Source organism: Centrocercus urophasianus, unplaced genomic scaffold, assembly GCF_019232065.1.
Source record: "Centrocercus urophasianus isolate 14NV4802_14NV808 unplaced genomic scaffold, USGS_Curo_1.0 seq_37, whole genome shotgun sequence".
Taxonomy (NCBI): Eukaryota; Metazoa; Chordata; class Aves; order Galliformes; family Phasianidae; genus Centrocercus; species Centrocercus urophasianus.
The window spans coordinates 2,936,125-2,948,914 of NW_024884944.1; the positions used below are offsets into that span (position 1 = coordinate 2,936,125).

General features: G+C 46.0%; 1 protein-coding gene across 5 annotated transcripts in view; it reads right to left on the reverse strand.

The window, feature by feature from the left end:
- Nucleotides 1-12,566, reverse strand: part of GRAMD1B (GRAM domain containing 1B) — a 76,126-nt gene extending 63,560 nt beyond the window's left edge. For 2 of the 5 annotated variants that reach the window (XM_042831931.1, XM_042831928.1), the window contains exon 1: nt 4,378-4,394. The gene's annotated coding sequence lies outside the window, so the exon portion shown is untranslated. Of the gene's footprint in view, nt 1-4,377; nt 4,395-12,509 lie in introns of those variants that run through there. The other 3 variants (XM_042831935.1, XM_042831936.1, XM_042831934.1) reach the window with 3 other exon arrangements.
- Nucleotides 12,567-12,790: the final 224 nt, after the last annotated feature.

A 12,790-nucleotide genomic window follows, 5' to 3' on the forward strand; every position in this document is an offset into this window, starting at 1 on the left:
AAAATTAAGCTGCCAAAAGGCGTTTCTGCTCCACAAGACCGACTCGGTAGGAAGCCTTCCTCTTAAGCACCCTCTAGCGATCCCTTCTCATACAGCAGCAGTGCAGGCTGCAGCCAGCATCCCGGCTCTCTCCTCAGGTTTTCCTTTGGACAAAAGAAGCCCTGCCGCTGGCAGCAATGCAGACCCCCCCATGTCTCTCCTATCCCCACATCAGCCTGGAGCATCGATATTTTAGGGCAGGAAGATTCTATCTGAAATCTTACATGCAAAGCACTGCGTGGCCCCAATACCAACTTCCTTCTGGAATGCAAACCCTGCTGCCAACCCCAGCACTAAAACCACTCCCAGCTTCAGGGAACAGGGTCTGGAGAAAGCAAAAAGGGTGAGAGAAATAAGAAGTTGCCAAGCGAAACCACTTACGCACAGTGAGGCCGGCAGCATTTCCATCCTACCTTTGCTGTCGCCATATCAGACGTCTCCATGTTTTCTGCTTGGCCTATCAGTAAACAAGGGCATTGAAGGAAAAGGGGGAGAGAAAAGGAGAGTCAAGAAAAGGAGGGTGAAGAGAGGACAGACAGTTTGACAGGTGTCGTGGAAGCCATGGAAGAGCTCACCATGCTGTCCCCAAACAAAGGAAAAGCATCTCAAGCTGATGGTCCCAATTTAGATTCCCAACTGAAGGCTGGCACAAAAATCCATGAAATCTGGCAGCCCTCCCTGCTGCTGCCCCCCCCCAAATTATTGTAGGATGCTGGGGATCAGCCTGCCTCCTCCCCCTTGACTTCAAATCTGAGCTGCTGCAAGGAGCAGGCAGCAACCCACCCCTGCCTGGGGGTAAGAGGCCATGCTGCTCTTCCTCCTTCTTGCTCTATGGGAGGGGAGAGGGGCAACAAACCACTAACGTGGGTGCTTCAGAAATCAGGAGAAAGGAGAGTGGTGAGTGGGGCTTGGGCAGCGCAGTGGGTAAAGGAGGAGGGATGAGGTGAGATGAGGAGGAAGAGGAAAGGAAAGCGTGAGAGAAGACAGCCAGACAGGCAGAGAAGCAATGCTGCAAGAGAAGATAAGCTTAGCAGAGACCATTTAAAGAGAGATTAACACGTGCAGAGAAAAAAAAAAGGTGGAAGTTAGTCATCTGCACCCTACTGAGAGCACTCACCTCAGGATAACACACAGAAATGACTGGGCCTAAAACTAAGAACTCTGTGGTGCACACTGTCAGCTCAGACGCTGCAAATATCAAATCATCCTCTAAGCTGAATCTGTGCTGGCGTCAAAAGGCACCCGGAGCTGCTGAGGCAGTGATTGGTGGCACGGGGTGACTTCAGCCAGCCCCAACCGTCACCCAGCCTCTCCCTCTCGCTCTTCCCAGTCTGCTCCAGACACAAAACCAGGCTGGAGCCAGTGAGCCAGCCAGGAGCTGCTGCATGCGAGTGGTCAGAGCATCCCAGTGCTGGCAGAGCAGAGAGACGTGAGCAATCCGGGCTGGGAGGGAGGGAGAGGAAGGCTGGAAAAAAACCACTGCAGAGCTCAGTCAAATTAAGAGCCTCTAAGGGCTAGAAACATCACTGCATGAAAGTGCTTATTCATAGAGCAGTGCAGCAAGCGGTGCTCCAGCACACGGCAGGCACTGCACACTACAGTACACAAAGCCCAGGGGGCAGCGCCATGTAATTTACAATGCACTCAACAGTTTACATGAATTCAAGGGCAGCTACCTATTTTCTGCAAAGCTGTGCTACTCATTTCTTGTGCAGAGGCATGCGTGCACACACCCCATAAAGCAATCTCATTGAGTTTTATTGAATTCAATGTACTACATTCTATATTCTATTAAATGCATATAAAAAGGGTGTATTTCTGGTGCCTTTCACGTAGTCACCTCCTCATAAAAAACAGTTTGCTTTTCAGAAAAAAAGCCCAGTTCCCACTCTGCACTCATTACAGCAGCTAATTCCAGCTCATGAACTTAAGAGCAAAACAGGAAACATCTCCTGAGGAAGTCCACTTTTCGGAAGCGAACAACCCAGTGTGACACACCGAGCTCTGGGTGAGGATCCAAAGCTCTATGAATAGATACAGCTACAGCACTGCATTACTTTGGAGTGTGAGCCTGCAAAGCCTCAAAGATCCCCACGAACCAAAACACGAGTGGTTTAGGCACCCACATGATGGATACAAAGCTTCTGTGGAATATGCAGGCAAGACAAAACCCTGTTAGTGACAGGGCTAGTGGGGGGGAAGGGTAGGGAATAAATAAACAGTGAACATTAGGGGGAGAGAGAAAGAAAACTATGAAGTGCAGCTGGACGTATGGAAGAGGTAGTTTGACTGCTCTGCACCTTAGCATTTAGGAAAACAAGCCAGATGGATAAATTCCCAATTCCTTCCCAAAGTCAGCAGCGTTCTGCAGCCCCACAGCCTCTGCTGTCAGATGCAATCACAGCATCTGCAAGCTAGGACACACCTCCATTTCCCAGGGAAAAAAACCTCAGAAGGGAGTTCCCTGTTTGCTGCAGCAGCTGGGAAGTCACGTGAGACTTCATTTCCAGAAATAAAATATGCATTTTGCACTCCTGGCATCATGGGAGGTGTAGTCACACCATATGCAGAACAGAAAGTGCATCTAAGCTGCTTCTTTCTATGCTAAGTGTGGTTTAGCAGGGCATGAAAACTACATCTGAGGGTTTTGGAAGGGAGAGCAAGGCTAAAGAGTATTGCAGCAGGAAAGAGAGAACTTTGGCTATCACAAAATAACACGAAGAGAAGCTTCTCTCTGTACAGAGAAGAAAAGAAAGTAATTTCCTGTAAAGATTTAGAAAGGGAAGAATATTTTTCAAAAGGAGAAAGATGATCAATATCAGCAGAGTAGGGAAACCAGGATGATTCAGAGCAATGCTGTAACAAAAGAGGCCTGGTGCTTTCACACACAGTCTTCTGGCTCTTCTTCCCATCACTGTCTTGGAAGGTTAAGAGTTCAAACTTGCCTTTGCCTACAACGGTGCAACAGCCCTTCCAAAAAAGGCTCATTCGCTGTGGGAAGAGGCAGGCTAACAAAAGACAGCTTCAGGACTCACAACATATGGATTATGCCTTGAAACTCCTTGATCTCAATTTGTCAGGAAGTTGAAAAGCCATCTTTGAATTTTACCATCCATTGCAAGTAAACTGCAGCAAGCAACAGGAAGGCAGTAAGGCTTCATAGTTTGGGCACAAGTGCTATGGAGTGATCACCTCCCTTTTTGTTAGGTCAGGATACTTGAAGTAACTCGTGGCATGGGATACATCATGCCCAAGCCTGACAACAGGATGAGTGTATAATGCTCAACACTTGATCTCTCAAAATCGGAGTGCTCTGAAATGCTTGACAGCCTGGATCCTTTGTAATAAGACAGCTTTCAGTTATGTCAAGCTAAATCTTTAAATAAGATATGAACTTTAGCCTTTGGGCTGGCACAGCTTAAAAAGATAATCCACAGAGGCACAGAGGTAGCACATCAGGGAAACAAAGCTGTCTGTACTGATCTGACCCATGCATCTAATGCAATATCTTCTCCCAGGCAAAAAAAAAAATAACTGCAGATGCTGCAGATAAAGGGGTGAGAAGTATTGCAGCAGGAACATGTGCACAATGTGTTGACTTCAAGAATGAGCAACTAGAGAAATCACTGCAAAGTCTTGAAGGAAAAGAGCCCTCTTGTTTCTGAATCAGAGAAAGCAGCTGCTCCAGACACAGCTCTCAGACTTCAAGCCTTCAACTTGCAGACAGAGGCATCTCAGCCCAAGCACACCACACTCTCACATGTTAGAGGGGCCTTCCAATAGAAGTGGCATCACCAAGGTGGAATAAAGAGTGACTGCTTGCAATTAGGGGTATGATACAGAGGATGACTTGTCTCACTGTGTCACAGACCACAAAGCCACCCCTCGTACAGAAACCCAGAATGATTCTGAGCTTGAAGGCACTGATGCATGGCAGTTGCTGCACAGAGAAAGCAACACCTCTTAGGCTCAGGATAGGTAAGGAAATCTGAGCACCTCCATGCCTAAGCCTGAAGTGAAGCTACTCCTTATCCACAACAGAGAAATACCATCACCTTACCACACCTGAAACTCTGACAGACCAGCATCCCTCAAGCAAGGCCCATGCTTACACACGACCCTCTATTTAAACAAAAAGAAAAGGGTAAGGGAAAGAGCACAAAGGCATTCTACAACCAAAGAATTACAGTGGGGTACTTAAGAGGGAAGGGAGAACAAGCAGCAGAGAGGGCTTAAGGAAGAGTTCAAAGTGAAACTTGCAGGAGCACGAAGAAAAGCAGAGGTCCAGCAGAGGGGCTCAAGGACAGACCTTGGTTAGTACCCATGATAACAGCTGACCTTGTTACGACGCATGGTGCGGTGGGGAGACGCATGCTGCCATCTTATCACCGAAACGCACAACAAATACTCTGCAAAGGCCAAGAAAGAAACAGATGGGAAGATAAACAAGGAAGGAGGAGAAGGAAAGGAGGAAATGAGGTCGGTAAGCACTCACACGGTTACAGTCATCAGCATAGGGAAGTCTGTCCAAATGCCATGTGCTCCCCAGAAACCTGAGCAAGTGTTGCTTCAGCAGCGAGGGAGTGAAACGCTGTTTAGTCAGAAGATGGAATCCCAGCTGGCTTACACACACACACAGCAGTTTTGGGGAGAAAGAAGCACAGATTGGTGACCTCAGAATCCACAGCAGAAAGATGTAATGTCACCATTAAGATGGCTCTGGGATGGCTTTCATCGATGCTATCCTAGTGGCTGCCGTTTGGCCCCAAAGGGAAGGAGCAGTGACCAGGCTGGTGAGAATGCAGAGCAATGGAGAAATCTCCAAAGAGCCTGCTCTGCGCAAGAGGCACTGGTTTCCTTTCTGTGCTCTCAGATTTCTTCTATCACAAGCGATTCAATTTTAAAGGCACAGCATCACTCAAACCTGCTATGGATGCTCCTGCTATGGGGGCGACACACAGATGAGCTCCTCGTTGGGTTGAGCACTTTGCTAAATGGAGACAGGCTTTCTCTCCACCCTGAGATTCTATTGAAAGAGGCAACTAAAACCCAAAGTTGCAAGAACAGCTCTCTGTAAAGCACTTAATGCTTCACCACCTCTTCCTTACATTATTTTTTGTGCACTGCATTTCTAAACAGTATCTTATTTCCAGCATTCATGGAATGCATCAAGAATCAAACACTGCAGAACTCCCAGGCAGCCCCAATCTCGTTTCTGCTCCTTTGTTTTGTATTATATGTTTTCAGTGCTTGGTATTTCCCCACTTAGGCAGCCAACTATGAAATGCAAACACGCACACATTTTCCAAGGTAAACACTGCAAATACTTCCATATGCCAAAGATAAACAGCACTAAAAGCATGAAAAAGGCCACAGTAAAGCAACAAGAACTCCACTAAAATTTTAAGAAGCTTCCAGTTTCTCCCCTCTGATATGTGCCAGTCCTGCCTGTTCATTTACTGGCTCAACAGATGGGTTTTAACCTGCTTAGCCTAGAATAGTTAACCCAGCTCTTCTCTTGAGTAGTTATCTTCTTTTCCATGCCCACTGCACACCCAACAAGTCACTACAAATTAGCAGATATTTCTCATCTTCAAGGCTCTCAGGAAAAGCTTGAGAGCTTTGAGACCTTAACAGCAACCTAAGCAGATTTCAGTTGCAGCAGCTGAAGGGACTGACACCTCAAGGCACCCTTCTCACCTCACCCTTGCCATTAATTACAAAAGCACTGTACTATGGACAGCAGAAGAGGTGTTATGCACTTCCTTCAGACACAAGAAGCAGTTCCATCTCCTTACTTGAATAGTCAGTTGTAGCTAAGCTGTAGCACAGTTGACTAACAGAACAGTCACCTCTCCCACTGAGATTTCTTTTGGGCAGCACAAGTTCACCTTTTATTAAGAAACATAAAAGCTTCACTTCCAGCTCTCAGGAAGCATTTGAAGAGGGAAGCATCTTCAAATCTGGGCCTTTTGGCTCCAAGCTTCTCCACCAAGAAGCTAAAGGACAGGTTCTGTTATCTTTCTTCTGTACCATCCTCTCTACCAACTGTGTGTCCCTATGTACACCTAGAGTTGGAGCTCCATGCAGGTAATGCCTAAACAACACATCAGGGCCCTGGCTGCAACTGGGGACCTCAAGCACTGCTTTTTCCTGAGCTTCTTCCTCATCACAAGGAAGAATTGCTGTGAAGAAGGGACCTGGAGAGCTATGCATCATCTCTCTGCCCACTCCTCCCCTCCTTTATTTTAAGTAACACCTTTGTTTTACTGCACTGCATTCATCCATCAATCATTCCACAAAATACAAAGGAAGAACATGCTTCCAGATTTTATCTCTGCAACAGGAGTGCCAAGTAAGCTCCCTACAGGACGTGCAAATGCACGGAGGTTTCTCATGAGATCTCAGTTAAAACACTTTCTGCAAAGGAAGGTGGGTTTCTCTGACAGTGAGACAGAAGCAGTGCCTACACAGTGCTCTGAGAAAACCTTGTACTTCTACCACCACTTCATTTTTACGTGTTGAAAAGGTACAGCTGCAACTCCTATAACTCACCTTTGCATATATGCAATATAATTGGAAGGATACATATGTAGATGTATCCCAGCTTATGCAGCTACCTATACAACAAAGAGATGTGTTCCACAGCTTAAGAACTTCTGGCCTACAGTTGTGAAGTAAAAAAGTCTAGTTCAGGTTATATAGCATCACTGTATAAAGCTGGCCAACCACTACCTGAATTAAGTGTCAGGCTCCCTCAAAAAGCCTCACTCCCCTGCATTCGAAAGCCTGAGCTCTGGCTGTGAGAGACTAAAATCAGTTAAGTCCTCTGAAACCCTCTGATGGCTGCTTCTATAGCAGTATTGCTCTAAGGCACAGTAAGTGCTCTGTTGCAAGGTGAATCTGTGCAAGGGGCTTCGCAGCCGAAAGCACGCTGCATGTAAGCCTGCTGACAGCCTAGTGAACTGGAGCTCTGTGAAATGGGATGGTTTACAGCAATGCCAAAGGTTCCAGCCTGCCCCCCCACCTCTGCATCTCTCAAGCTGTGATAGTCTGAATATCCCAATGCTCCCAGAGGATGCAGGGCTGATAGGGTGACCACAGCTGAAGGCCTCCAAGAGAAATATAGTTTCACAACTGAGCCCTCTGCTCTTGGGAACTGGCGGAAAAGCAGAGCAAGGAGTCTGCCCTGCATCACAGATAAGGGCAAAGAGACACATTAGAACCTCTCCTCCTCCTCCTGTTCCTGAGCATCACGAGTTGGTGACGCAGCCATATGAGGTCTGTCAGAACTCCTCTGCATTCAGAGATATGCAAGGCACAGCAGGGTTTTACCTAACAATAAAGCACTAGTCCAGTAGAGACAGAACTGATAAGGAAATTGAGATGTGAGATCCAAATCCTGCTTCACCCTGCTGTTACATCTGGTGTAAGATCACTCCTTTCCTTGTGAAGTTCCACTACTGATCTGCATGGATGCTCTCATGCTATAAGCTTAGAGCTGACTGAGTTTTCAAAAGGGCAACAGGCAGATACCTTTGTGCCACAGCAGCTTGGAACAGAGGGCCAAATTTTAAGAATGATTTATTTTCAGTGATGGCTGGGACTCTGAATGTACTCTACCTACTGTCTGTACAAAAGCTGTGATATCAATCAAATTGCCTCTCACCAGCAGCCACCAGCTAACACAGAGAGGCAGGATGTGTTACATTACTATAGGAAGCATAAAATCACCCTGCTCTCAAGTTCGCCAATTGCTCTAAACTCTTCGAAGCTTCATACTGCCATGCTGAGCAGTGGCATCAACTGAGCACATGGGCACTAGAAAGCCAGTTCATCCTCTCAGGTCTCCTCCTGGTTGCTGGCCCCAGGCAGGCAGAGGAGGTGCCGGTGCTTCCACATCCCTCTGTCCTGAAGGAGGAAGCATAGGGTGGATTCCCCTTGCTTCAAAATCACAAAGTGCTCTCAAGATCAGTCTCCTTAAGATTAAGAGAATAAGAATGGAAAACAAAACACATCCTTATCTTCACTGACAGAACACCAGGATTTCAGGGAAAAGGGATGAAAGCTTTCCTCCCAAACTGCTTACCCCTCTACAGGGCAGAACCACTGAGCTGGCACCCAGGTGCAAAAGCAGCTTCTCAGCTAAACACAGAAAGAAGAAATTCATCTTATTCCATCTGCTTGGTAGCAGCCTGCCTTATCCACCAGAGCAGCTTCAAGCACACTGTAATTAACAACAGCCCATCTTCAAAGGAAGGAACAATGCTGGCGCATGAGGAACAGGGCAGCTGCTATTTCCATTCACAATAGCTCTGCTGACAGCAGCAAATCTGGCAGCCCAAGTGGAGGAGAGCTGCTCTTACACTGCTCTTCTTGTCTTCTGCAGCTCAGAATCAGTGCTGGGCCCAGCAATCAGCAGCAAGGAGGTGAGGAGGAGGGTTCAGGGAGGATAGGAGCTCTGACTAAACGTTAACCATCTTTCCTGTGTGACAAAGGAGCTTTGTGCCATTCTGGTTAAGCTTCTACAAAGTTACTCCATTTAACATCAAGTCCAACTGAATCAGCAGAGTTAATGGATGTCAACTTCTCCTCACGTAAAGGGGAAAAAGGACATGGGATAGGAAGGTGCAGCATAAGTAAGTCCTGAGTATGCTATGAAACACTGAATTTCTCCTAGCTTCTTAAACAGATCCCCCTAAAATACAACGTTGGCACTAACAAAAGATGTCTGTCCTCCCTCCAATCTTTGCACAACTTCCTGCAAACTCAAATGGCAGAATTTCTTCAGCTTGTCTCATTCTTAAGCTGTTCTCTAATCCTTCTACAAGTCCTCAATTTTGATCCATTGAGGAAACTCTTATTAAATTATGCAAAGGTAAAACAAGCCCCACAGCCCCAGAATTACCAGAATAAGTTACTGCACAGAGTATGGGGCTAATTAAGAGGCAGGGCATAAAAATCCGGGGCATTTTAGAAGTAGCTTTTCTCATTTCTTCCATTTTTATTAGTAAGACCCATAAGAAGTGAACTGCTTCCTTTCTCCCAGATCTGTGCCCTATTGCTCTCCATCCCCATACCACCTCCCACATTTATGCCTCCACCTTAGTAGTTTGTCCCCTTAGATTACATACAAGGTTGAGGACTGATTTCCCCCCCAGCTCAGTAGCCTAAACTCTTCATTAAAGTATCTCTACACCCTAAAACTGATAGGCACCTCAATGCCACAAGGAAGAACAAGTCCTTGGTTCAAGCACAAGCAGGCTCATGACCTTAGACTTAATCCAGAGCTCAAGGCAACTTACATAGTTCCCTAATCATTGTCACAAGACAAGGATATGTGTATGTATACATCAAGGTCTCCAGCTGTCTCCATCCCAACCCTACCCACTCCAAATTACTTTAAGTTGCTTGTGAGAACAACTATTTGGACATCAACTCAGCTCTACCACTTCGTACTCCTATGGTTGTGGTGCTTCAGTACCTCAGCAACCCACCAGTTTAATCCAACATCTCTTATCCATCTCCTGTGAAGTAAGAAAATCTTCCTCCTTATTTCATAGGCAGCATCACTGAAGTGATTCATCCAAACTCACCCAGGATCAGAGAGCAGGGAGTCGAGCTCCAAGCTCAGGCAAAAACTAAGTCTTCCTAGCTTCACTTTTCCCTTCCATAACTCCAGAAAATACCCACATATTTACCATAAAAATCAAATCTGTACAGGCTCCCTCCCAGCATTAGCAACCAGACATGATGCACATAACTTACATGATTTTGCAGAAGAAAAGCTTTTTCCTCAGAGAAGACACGTGCAGGTGACAGACCTGCCTCACTGCTGTGCTGCAGGACACCTTTTCAGGGTGTGGGTTCTGGACCATGGCTGTACTTCACAATTCACCAGCTGACAGACCGCTCACAACTCAAGAAACGGAGCCATTAGCCGACACTGAGCTCATCTGCCAGCAGAGCAAACACTGAGTCTTCTCTGGAAGAGCCCAGGGGTTGGAGCACGATCCTTGGAATCCCATCATTGAGCAGTTAACTCCATGAGCAGCATTCCCTGGTACCATAATTCACAGTAAGAGCATGCAGGCTAAGATCTTGCTTATGCCTAGTCCACATATCAGTTATCTTCACCTATGCATTTCTCTCCATTTTTATTTTAAATCCCACAGTCCACACAGCAACTCAGCATCCTTTCATTTTGGCTGGAGTAGCTTCTTTCAGCCCTTTTCCAGGCAAACTGTTGTGGATGCTGTGGATGCTCTCTCTCTGCTCTTTGCAGTGCACCTGCCTGTGATGCCAGAGGCAGCACGCCAAGAGAAGGTGCGCACTACAAGACTTCTTGTTCTTCCCTCTTCTGCCTTTCTCTTCAGCTTTTGTCCTTTTTACAGGACTTATGAAACCTCTTAGGTATTTTTAGTTAGAGCTCCTATATCATCAATTAAACAAACAGACACAGCTGCCTGTAGGCCTTCACCAGTGTAACACAGAGAAGAGGTGAAAGCTCATGGATGGAGGACCTTTGTTAGTGTTCAAGACCAGCACCTTAAAGAGTCTGGTAGATTCACAGTGCTTCAGAATCAACCTTCAACTTTGCTAATAGGAATAATAGGTAGCAAGCTCTTGATAGTTTTGCTAGCTGAATTCACATCCAGCTTTGCATTTTACAAGAAATGCTAAAGTTATCTCAAAATCATTTATAAAGTGACTTGAGCAAGAGTCTCTGCTATCCAAAGGGAGGCAGCAGCAGTGAAGCTGTTACTTTGTGAAGTGTAGCCATATGGGTCATTTTAGGATCAGTATTCTTCTGTGAAAGCAAAACTGACTTGAAATTAAATCCAGGCTGCAAGAACGTTGTAGGCTCACCATCACTCTGGTCTGATATCTGGCAGCACTCCATCAAACACGCATCTCCTCCAGCCACAAAGATGCTCTCAACACCAGGCTAAGGGCTCTGGTTTAATCTACAAATGAAACCTGGGAACAATTTGGAAGTGCCTCTTTTTCCACGCCAAGAAAACCCCCATCTGAGTGTTAAGGAAGCCTAACTCTACTAAACCTATGAAATCCCAGACCAGTTAGTACAGCAGCATGCAATATTATATAGAAAGCCCAGGTATAATCTAAGTACCAGCTGCTTTGCTCAGATTCTTTATTTACCAATTGCAAACACTGCTCCCCACCAGTCAATTATGCCAGGTTCCAGAGCACCAGAGACTGATAATTGGAGGGAAGCATATGGAGGAGAAGGTCAACTGTGACTACCAAGTACTAATTCAGAGTCAAATTCTGCTAGGATATTAATTAGCTCTCCAGGGTTGGGATGTTCTCTCAAGTGAGAGATTCCTCAGATGCTTCCTTAGCTGATACTCAGTCCTTACTCAATGCATTGGTCTTTAACATCAGTGGGGAATCTGAGTTCACAAAGTGTTTGCCCTGCTGCAGTCAGAAAAAAGGGCCTTTGGCCTCAAGGATAGCTTGGGTGGGTAACTGAGTAACAGAGCAGGAGCACAGCTCTTCTGACTGCACATCGAGCACAAGCCACATTCAGATGCTTCTCATGAAGCACTGTGCAGCAGCAGAAAGGCACCTCTCCCCAACTCCCAGCACACGCACTCCAGTCAGTTTTGCCGTGATCCACAGTTGCAACATTAAAGAAAAATGCAACACAGTCACAGCATAAAAAAATAGCAGAATCTAAAACCTAGACCAGGGTGTTATTAGGGAAAGAACCTGCAGGAGCCAACCCAGGACAGAAAGGCTCAGGCACAGAAGGAAACAAAGCACTTTCAGACTCACAAGATGAACTACAAGATACAGCAAAACCCTTAATCATAGGGCTCTGGGCAGAGTAACAATAATAAATCACACACCAAAATAAGCATTCATTTTTCAACAGCTTCCGTGCCAGTGCTGCAGCTTAAAGCAGTCATAAATCAACCCTAAGCACAAGAAACTTTTCTTCTTGAACATCATAGCTGCTACAAATGAGCTCAGATCACAGAACTGTTTGAGTTGGAAGGGACCCTCAAAAAGGCCACCAGTGCTCAGAGCTGACCTTAGCTGTTGCAGGGATGGGACATCCCTGCCTCTCTGGGCAACCTGTGCCAGTGCCTCACTGCCCTCATTGCAAAAAATACCCAAGAACTGTCCCAACACAAAACAAGTAGAATAAAACAGCCAACGTTCATGTTATGCTGAAGAATTACGTATGAAATTTCACCTGTGCATTTTCAAGGATCAGAGTTGCTTGCGATGCATTTGTCTCAAATGTTCTGCTATTAACTACATGAAAATGCATCTTTTCAGACATCGCTAAGACCTGTTAAATCACATTTAAAAATGCAAGTGACTTTTTTTTTTTTGCTAGATAACTCCAAGAACAAACTTAAGTGAGGTCTCAATCAGCCTGGCCCATCAGGATTGGTTGCAGAAATCCCCTGCAGTTCAGCTGCTGCCAGCCCTACCTGTCGTCACGTGTGTGAGGGCTCAAGAATCGGGACGAGTCGTCATCGTGGCTGCTCTGCTGGCTGCTCTGCTGGCTGCTGCAATAGAAGACAAGCAATTAAGACAGATTTCCCCATTAGACACTTCAAGTTTTAAAGCTAGATCAAAAACACCGCAAGGTTCATCCTTCATCTCACTGGGGTTGCAAAGAGAAACCAAGGAAGTTCCTATCTGACGTACAACAGGCATGAGTGGTTTAAAGCCTCTTCATCTCATCTAGTAAAGCTTCCCTAAGTACTTT